This window comes from Jaculus jaculus, chromosome 10 (assembly GCF_020740685.1).
Source record: "Jaculus jaculus isolate mJacJac1 chromosome 10, mJacJac1.mat.Y.cur, whole genome shotgun sequence".
NCBI classification, from domain to species: domain Eukaryota; kingdom Metazoa; phylum Chordata; class Mammalia; order Rodentia; family Dipodidae; genus Jaculus; species Jaculus jaculus.
Genome location: NC_059111.1, coordinates 57823841 through 57833295, shown reverse-complemented (window position 1 = coordinate 57833295; position 9455 = coordinate 57823841). Strand labels below are relative to the sequence as shown.

The following is a 9455-nucleotide window of genomic DNA, read 5'->3' as shown; positions in this document are numbered from 1 at the left end:
TCTAGTACCTGGTTCACTAAGCAAACATAACCCTTGCTTGTTTTGCCAATTATTCTTATTTTCAGCTGGGGCCCTTTTGAGGTATGATGGGTAGCTCTCTCCTTAGGATCTGCATCTATCTGAAAAAGAGAAGCAGATTCTCCAAGGCAGTGTAAGTTAGCACCAGACAAATGAGATAAGCCTTACATTTTTTAAATAGAGAATTTAGTAGGGGTAAGCCCTCTTGTTGCCCACAATTGATGGTAGCTTAATAATGGAGAGTGGGCTTATGTTTGGATATGGTTCTGTCTTGTTTCCCAGCTCCAGCTATTGGTCCCTTACCACTGAGGGGATCACTTAGCCCAGTCGAGAGCACTTGGTTCCCCATCATGGCTGTGTTACACTATTGCACTTTGGTGGGCATCCTGTATGGTACCAATTTTGGGTTTCATTTTGTTTTTATTTTTCCCCAACTTCCCCTTCCTCTCTCCCCAAACCCTTCCACCCCTATTGTCTGGCCCTCAAGTTATCTATCTGGTATTTCAGCAGCTCAAGTTGATCCAGGATAGCAACCATAGATGCATGTGAACCTGCAGTGTTTATATTTCTGTGTTTGTGTGTGTTCACTGAATATGCTCTGTACTAAGTCCATCCATTTTTACACAAATTTAATTGTATTTTTTTATTACTGCTGAGTAGAATTCCATTGTGTATATGTACCACAAATTCATTAAACATTTATCCACTAATGGGCACCTGGGTTAATTCCAGTTCTTAGCTATTATGAATTGAGCAGCTTTGAAGATGGTTGAGTAAATATCTCTCTGTAGTGAAGCCTGGCACATTTAGGGTATATGCTCCATAAAGGAATAACTGGGTTTGTTGGTAGCTATATTCATCTTCTTCAGGAATCTCCAAATTGATTTCCATAGTGGTTGCACAAGTTTCCATTCCCAGCAATAGTGGATGAGGGTTCCTCTTTCCCTACATCCTCAACAGCATATGTTGTGTTTGCTTTTTTAATGATTACCACCCTTGCTGAAATAAGGTGAAATCTCGTAGTTGTTTTATTTTGCATTTCATTGATGGCTATGAATGCTGATATTTTCTTTTTTAATTTATTTTTATTAGTTATGGGCATATTTAGTATGCAAATACCACGTTGGTACCATCCTTCCCCTCATCCCTGCCCCTTTTCTGAAAAAGCCCTCCTCATTGGGGATGCAGGTCATCCCCAAGAGAATTGTGAGTCATGTATTCTGGGGACAATAGTCAGTTATGGGGGAGAGGCAATGTCTTTGTGCATATTTTAAGTGTGTGTTATCCAGTTTTATTTCTTCCTCTGAGAACTCTCTATTCAGTTCTCTACCTCATTTGTGAATGGGTTGTTTGACCTTTTATTATTTAGTTTTTTCTATTCTTTGTGGCTTATAGATACTAAGACTTTGCCAGCGGTATAGCTGGCAAAATTTTTCTTCCATTATGTGGGAGAAAAAAAACAAACTTATGGCACTTTTGTCTGTGCAAAAGCTTATTAGATTCATGAGATCCCATTGATTGAGTGATTGTTGGAATTCCCTGGGCTACTGAGGTATTATTCAGGAAGTCTTTCCCCACTCCTATATTGTGGAGAGTTCTTCCCATTTATTCCCATTAGTTGAAGAATTTCAGGTCTTATATTTGAGGTCTTTTATCCATTTGGACTTGATTTGTGATTGTGGCGATGTGAGTGGGTCTAGTTTTATTCTCATTTTTCTACATGTGGCTATCCAATTTGTCCAGCACCATTTGTTGAATATGGTGTCTTTTCTCCAGTCAACATTATTGGCACCTTTGTCTAACATCAGAAAGCTGTAGTTAGTTGACCAAAGGACTTGGTGTTCTATGCTGCTCCATTAGTCTATGTCTGTTTTCATCCTAGTGCCATACTGATTTTGTTACAATAGCTTTGTGATATAGTATGTAATACAGTATGTTGATACCTCTAGAAGTGTTTCTTTTGCTGAGATATGTTTAGATATTCAAGGTCTAGTGCTATTCAATATGAATTTGGAGATAATTTTTTTCTACCTCTGTGAAAAATGATGTTGGAATTCTTATTGGTATTGCATTAAATCTGTATGTTGTTTTTGGTAGAATTGCCATTTTTGCAATATTAATTCTGCCTATTCAGGAGTATGTGAAGTCTTTCTGTCTTCTCAAATCCTCCCTCCTCAATTTCTTTCTTGAGTGTTTTTATGTTTTAGTTTATAGATCTTTACATCCTCTGTTAGTGTTATTCCAAACTATTTGATGATTTTTTTTTTTTTTGGTGACTATTGAAAATGGGACAGCATGCCAATTTCTTCTTTTTTTCATATTTGTGCTTTGCTTATAGAAAGGCGATTGATTTTTGTGTGTTGGTTTTGTATACTGCCATTTTGCTGAAGGAATTAATCACTTTTAAAAGTTTTGAAGTTGAAACTTTCAGGTCACTTATATATAGAATCATGTCATCTGAAAATAGGGCTAATTTGGTATTTTCCTTTCCAATTTGTATCCCTTTTATTTTGTTCTCCACTCTTATTGTTTGGGCTAGGACATCTAGTATTACGTTAAAGAGCAGTGGTGAGAGTGGGTTCCTTTGTCGTGCTCCCAATGTCAATGGGAACTCCTTGATTTTTTCCCTGCTAAGTATTATTTGGGTGTTAGGTGCTTTATATATAGCTTTTATTGTGTTGAGATATAACCCATCTATGCCTAATCTCTCCAACCTTTTGATTATGAAGTAATGTTTATTTTGTCCAAGGCTTTCCCTGCATCTATTGAAATGATCATGTGGTTCTTGTGATTAAGTTTATTTATGTGGTTTATTATATTGACCAATTTCCATATGTTGAACCTTCCTTGTATCCCTGGGATTAATCCTGCTTGTTCAAGGTAGATAATGCTTAATGCTTTTGATGTATTGTTGAAATCAATTTGTGAGGATTATGTTCAAAATCTTTGGATCTAAGTTCATCTGGGATATAGGACTACAGTTTTCTGTTCTTGTTGAATCTCTGTCTGGGTTTGGTTTTATGGCAATGCTAGCTTAATAAAAAGAGTTGTGGAACATTCTCTGTTTTGCAATTTTGGGAAACAGTTTGAGAAAAGTTGGTTTCAGTTCTTCAATGAAGATTTGATAGAATTTGGCTAATAAGTCATCCAGTCCTGAACTTTTCTTTTGGGTGGTGTTTGGGATTACCTTTTCAATCTTGATGGATATGATAGGTTTGTTTAGGAGCTTAATCTGGCCTGAGTCTAGCATTGGTAAGTGGCATCTAGAAATTCATGCATTTATCCATATTATCCAAATTTATTTTTGAGTAGGGGTTTGGGAAGCATGTCCCAATGATTCTTCAATTTCATTGATACCTATTATGACCTCTCTCTTTTCTGATTTTATTAATTTGAGACTTCTCCCATTATTTGATCAAATTTTCCAAGGGATTATTAAACATGATTGTTATTTCAATGTACCAACTCTTTATTTTAGCAATTTTCTTAAGTTTCCAAATCATAAGTTTCTGCTCTGGTTCTGATTATTTCTTTCCATTTGGATCTCTTGGTGTTGGATTTTTCTTGTTTTTCAATGCCTTCAGGTAGATGGTTATTTTACTAATGTGTCATCTCTCCAATTTTGTTATGAAGGCATTTAATGCTATGAATTTTCCTCTTATGACTGCCTTCATTGTGTCCCATAAGTTTGGTATGTTGTGCTCTCATTGTGATTCAATTCTTGAAATTTTACAATTTATATCTTGATTTCTTCTGTAACCCATTCATTGTTTAAAAGTGTGTTGTTCATTCTCCAGGACTTGATGGAGTTTGTGATGTGTCTCTTATTGTTAATTCCTAGTTTTAAAGCAATGTGATCTGATATAATGCAGAAAGTTCCACCAATTTTCCTGAATTTACAGAGGCATGCTTTGTGGCCTAATATATGGCCTATTTTGAAGAAGGTTCCATGGGTTGCTAGGTAGAATGTTTATTCTGTATTGCCCCGGCCAGCGGGGAATCAAACAAAGAAGCGAGGTGAAAATCAACCTGAATGAAAATAGGAAAACAGACACAAGAAGGAGACCATGCTAGACATTTGTCACGGCCTCGAGAGTTTATTCTTACATGTAGGTTTATATAGGGTTGTAGGGGGAAGGGGACATGGTCAGGGCAAGGAGTTGAGGGGGAAGGGGACATGGCCAGGGCAAGGAGTTGTCAGGAAACCTAGAGGGGATGTAATTAGGTGTTCATCTAATCTTACCTAACTGGCTTAACATCCTGACTTCACCAGGTTTCACATCCTGACCACAAACTGTCCTTTAGCAAAAGATAAGATTCTGTAAGCAGCCTGCTGACCAGTTCCAGAAGTATCTAACAGAAAGCTGGATGGACCAGCTTTCTGAGTAATGAGTCAGTTTATGAGCAGGCCCAGGCAAAATGGAGAGGCTTTTGCTCTATGGCTCCTGACATCTCCTCCCTTCTTTTATACAAAAGAGGGGGAGGCTCGCTATTCAGTGGTGGGCTGCAATGCCTTTGTTTCTTCTACTGACAGCATTGGAGAGTATTCAGCCAAGTGTATGATTCCCTGGTAGTTGAGTATTAGGTGAGGAAGTAGAAACTTAACTTGCTATATAGCAGTTTCTGTTAACATGGCTGAGGTTTGATTCATAGCTCCCAACATCTCCTCGGGGGAGGCCTGCTTTGCAGCAGTGGGAATTAACCAACTGGGGGAGTAGGGACCCGACTCCTCCCATGGGATGTCTTTTTCCCACAATCTTTGGCCCTTGGTACCTTTTGGGGAGGGGAGGGAGGGCCTATGTGGCCGGAGAGCGAGTCATGGCCTTAGTGATAACAGTTATGGTACCAACCTCCATGCTAGCCAGGTATACCTCTCAGGGAATCCAGAAGCGGTCACATAAGGTCCTTCCCTTGCGGTGCTTTGCCTTGCACCCAAGTTGGTGTCCATATCACACTCACTTTATTGTGAGTTGATATGCATAGGTCTGAATCCTATGCAGCTCCCGTACGAGGGGTAGCTATTTGGCCATGACAGGTAGACCGCAGCAATAGCAGAGGTGTAGAGGACAGCAGTATAGTAAATGAGTACAGAATGTAAGATCAAGGGAGGGTGACAGATGCAGGTGGTAGGTCTTCAGTGGCAACGCCTCGATCCGCCAGCTCCAGTCTGTGATAATGGACCTGTAAAGGCTGCACCTTAATGGCTTTAATCTGTTGACATATAAAAGACATGATTTTAATTATAATAATGGGTCCGATTGTGAGTGAAAGGATTAAGATAAGTAGAGGTCCTTCCAGCTTTGTCCTGTTAGGGAAAAAAGGGAGATTCTCTCAGGGAAGTGTTTCTTCCCTGGATATGTGAGATGTCACTGGAGGATCATCAGCTTGTTTTACAAGTCTCTCTGGTCAGACAAGCATACTGATCCTCGGCCCCAAATGAATACTGGGTCTGGGCCATTCCATTTTAAAGTTAAAGGATCTTTCCACATGGCTTTGGCAAAGGTATTTTTTGTATTTGTGTGCTAAAAGCAATCAGCTGCTGACATTCCTTGAGCATCAAGGGTTAAAAAGTTTAGGACAAACAGTGCATGATGAAGGATATTTCTTGGAGAGCCTTTTATGGGATATAAATCCCCCATTTTTAACTTTTGGAGGGTAAATGGATCCAGAAGAGGGGCCCCTCCTGCCAGAACACCCCAGTGGGTGTAAAGTCAGTGGCACAAATGACCAGGAGAAGAGGCTTTTTTTTTTTAAATATTTTATTTATTTGGAAGCAGAGAAAGACAAATAGAGACAGAGAGAGAATGGGCATGCCAGAGCCTTCAGCCACTCTAAACTAACTCCAGACACATGCTCCACCTTGTGCATCTGTCTTACGTGGGTCCTGGGGAGTTGAACCTGGGTCCTTTGGCTTTGCAGGCAAATGCCTTAACTGCTAAGCCATCTCTCCAGCCCAGAGAAGAGGCTTTCTATACGAAATAAAAGTGACTCTTTGGCTCAGAATTGTAGCCTCCACTATCTTTAGGGCCTCTGAAATTTACCACAGGTAAACTAAATGTAAAATACTGACGAGGAGTGTAAGGGAATTGTAGAAAAAAAAAAAAATAAAGCAATCCTTTAGGTCAATAATGATTTTACAATGTCCTGCAGGAATTGCTTCTGGAGTGGGGAGGCCTGGTTGTAGGGCCCCCATAGGTACCATGGCCTTATTCATTTCTCTAAGGTCCTGGAGTAATACAAAGATAGGAGAATTCCAAGGAGAGATGTTAAGTCCAATATGGCCTGCAGCAAGTTGTTCCTGTACTAGCATCATGGCTGTAGCTAATTTCAGAAGTTAAGGGCCATTTATACATTTAAGGTATTTTTTTTTTTTAATCTTTGGTTACAGATTTCTCTCTGAGTGTTTAAGACCATGCAGATAGCCAAAAGTTAATTAGGGATTAATTTTAGAGGTCATTAATGGCTCTCCAAAGAGACTTTAGGGACACAGGAGTAGCCCCATAGTTTACTGGTGTCTTGCCTGTTAGGATGAGTAAGGGCCATGCTGGCCAAGTAATTTTCCCTTTTTTGGGAAGTCAAGAGGGCTGATTGTTCTTCAATTGTGACTCTCCTGTTTTAGACTGTACACCAATTTTGTTTGGGTCTTCATATCCTCTCTGCTCAGGAAGACAGGTGACTTACCAGAGGGCCAGTGTAGAAGTGTCCCATCATCTCCAGTGGCCTCATGACATGGGAGTACAGGCCAAAATATTGACACTTTTTACTTTAATGATTCCAGTTGGCTTTGGCTTATACATAGGCGATTAACACAATCAGAAAGGAAGTTACATCAGCCTGGATGTATGTACATATAGAGCACATTTGATTACTGAAATAGACTTAGTTAAAGAATGGCATAAGGGCTTCTAAAATCATTTTGTCCTATCTTTAAAAATTTTTGTTGTACTGTGGCAGCATAAGCCATATATCTGAGGCATAGGAAGTAGGCACATCTCACATTTTAAATATCTAACATTTATAAATATAGGCAGAACCTGTTACCAGTCTTGAAAACAGTACCAATTGATTTATAAACTGAAATAATTTAACCTAGAAATTATCAGAAAAGAACAAGTAAGACAGTATAAGGTCTTAGCACCTGTGTGAAAACATCTTTGATTAGTTCAGATACCTGTGTGGGTACAAATTACCCAGAAAACATTGGAAACAGAACTATGGAGCTTGAATTTGATATATATATATTAGATGAGAAGAGAACCATTGTTTGAGCATGAGGTTGTACCCTAAAGTAGGGAATATGTCTTAAGAGTTAATTTTGTTATAAGCACTGAACTTAAGATGCAAAAATTGAGACAGTTACTTTACATACAATAGAGTAGAATTTGGTCTTTCCTGAGCCAAAATAGCTAGCTAAAAATTAATATAACCCTTGATAAATTTTTTTTGAAAGAAAAAACATTATTTGACAACCAATGATTTTGGCTTAAACTTGATAGCTATTGATTTTTTGTACCAAAGAAATTTTTATAAACATAAAACAATTTTATGTTTTACCCATGACTTAAATTTGATAAAGTTTAAGTAAGCTATCCCAACAAATCCCAGGAAATGAAAGTTATTATTACTGAAATTAAATAACTTAATCCTAAGTGATTAAACTTAGTTATGACCATTCAATAAAATTAACATAAATAAGACAGAAGCTATCTGTAAAGTCACAATGTCTTTAGGTATGAGTACTTCACCTTTGGAAATTAACCATTTCTATGTGAGCCGTTATCTTTAGAATAGTTAAAACCTTGATGAAAAGAGGAACCTAATTTACTTTACTGAGAGAGTCTTAAAGCCAGTTTTATAACCCTTAAATCATAACAAATTAGCATCAATGACCTGTTAATGAGTGAGGCCTTATCATAAGACTCAGTTTATCTATTTAACATTTTGTCCAGTGAGAGACTTTATCTAACAGATGTGACTTTAGGTGTTCATAAGAGATGAACTAAAGAGAACCACAGTTATACGCTGTATTCCTTTTTCCTTGTCAAGAGACAATTGGCCATTTTTGTCTCTAGTCAGAGTCTGGGGGACACATGGCTTAAACTTGCATGGGGCTTGAGATAAAGGGGGTTCCACCTGTTTTTTTTTTTTTTTTTTAAGAGTCCAGCTTTCCATGAATTTAAGTAGCATATGTTGGAAAGCAAGAGCAAAATGAAATTACAGAGCAGAGAGATAAGCATCCTGACATTTCTTTTCTATTCTGAAGTTGTTTGTTTTTACATAGCAAATTTACCCATTTGCAAAACACAAGGTGATAGACTCTTGTCTATGTTTAACCTGGTTAAACCTCCAATTACATCTGTACTTATGACTTTGTGACCCACCTAACATAGGCATCACCTGTGTCTGATGTAAGGTGAATTTAGATTAAGACTATGTCCCTATATAAAACTTTTAGAGTATCCTTAAGAGTCTGTAAACAGTTGAAGAATCTCTAACTTTAGGCATGACGTTTAGGTTTAGCCTGAAAATTCTTTCCTACATATGCACATCTTTATCCACATAGTTTAACATTCTCAGTACCACTCAAAAAGCATTTTTAATGAGCATTCTATGTCCCAACATTGAAAAATTCTTTTCCAGTTCCTTCAATCAATTCATCTCACCCCATCATTAATTATCTTTTCTCTCTCTCTCTCTTTTTTTATTTTTTTTACTCCCCTGAGGGGTGCACCATTCCTGGAAGTACTGCAATACCAGGTGGATGCGTGGAGTCGACGGAGTAAGCTCCTATTTCAACTCCAAGCTCCAAAAATCCATTTAATATATTGTCCTCGGATAGCAGACGTATCAGATATTAAACTGATAAGAATAGATACTACATGTGATCTTAGCCAAAAGGCCGAGAAGCGATTATCCTTCTTATAAGGCTATTAAAAAATTACACCAAATTAATCCTATTACTCACTAACAAGTGAGTAGTCTAACAAAATTTTATGTCATTAATATCAATAAGACACTAAATTAAGGCAAATATTGTTGTTATCTTGAGGCAGGCTGGCCTAGAAGTCAGATCAGTTACCTCCTCCTTTTAAGTAACAGGACATTACAATCTCTTTTAAAATATCTGACAAATTATAAGTTACCTCTTTAGAGAAAGTTTTGTTGTTTTTAATGATCCTCTATGTAAGGTGAACTTGACCTAGAACAAATATCTGGCAAATTTACTCCTGCAAAAGACATTTAACTTTTTCTTTTTAATTTCTGTGCTTAGGTCTTTGATTTCCTTGAAATCGTTCTCTAGAAGAGAAAGGAATATCACCTGCGTCCGTCTCATCTCTTTAGTTACAAACAGTCAAAAACATGACACGACTAGCAAGCAAAATGAGCACACATAAACACATATACACATATATATATAAAGAACATATCCTCCTGAT

General features: G+C 37.7%; 1 non-coding gene across 1 annotated transcript; it reads right to left on the bottom strand.

The window, feature by feature from the left end:
- Positions 1-8738: 8738 nt before the first annotated feature.
- LOC123464326 lies at positions 8739-8929 on the bottom strand. The gene has a single exon (XR_006639547.1). It is a non-coding gene; the product is annotated as a U2 spliceosomal RNA (small nuclear RNA).
- Between the last annotated feature and the right edge of the window lie 526 nt (positions 8930-9455).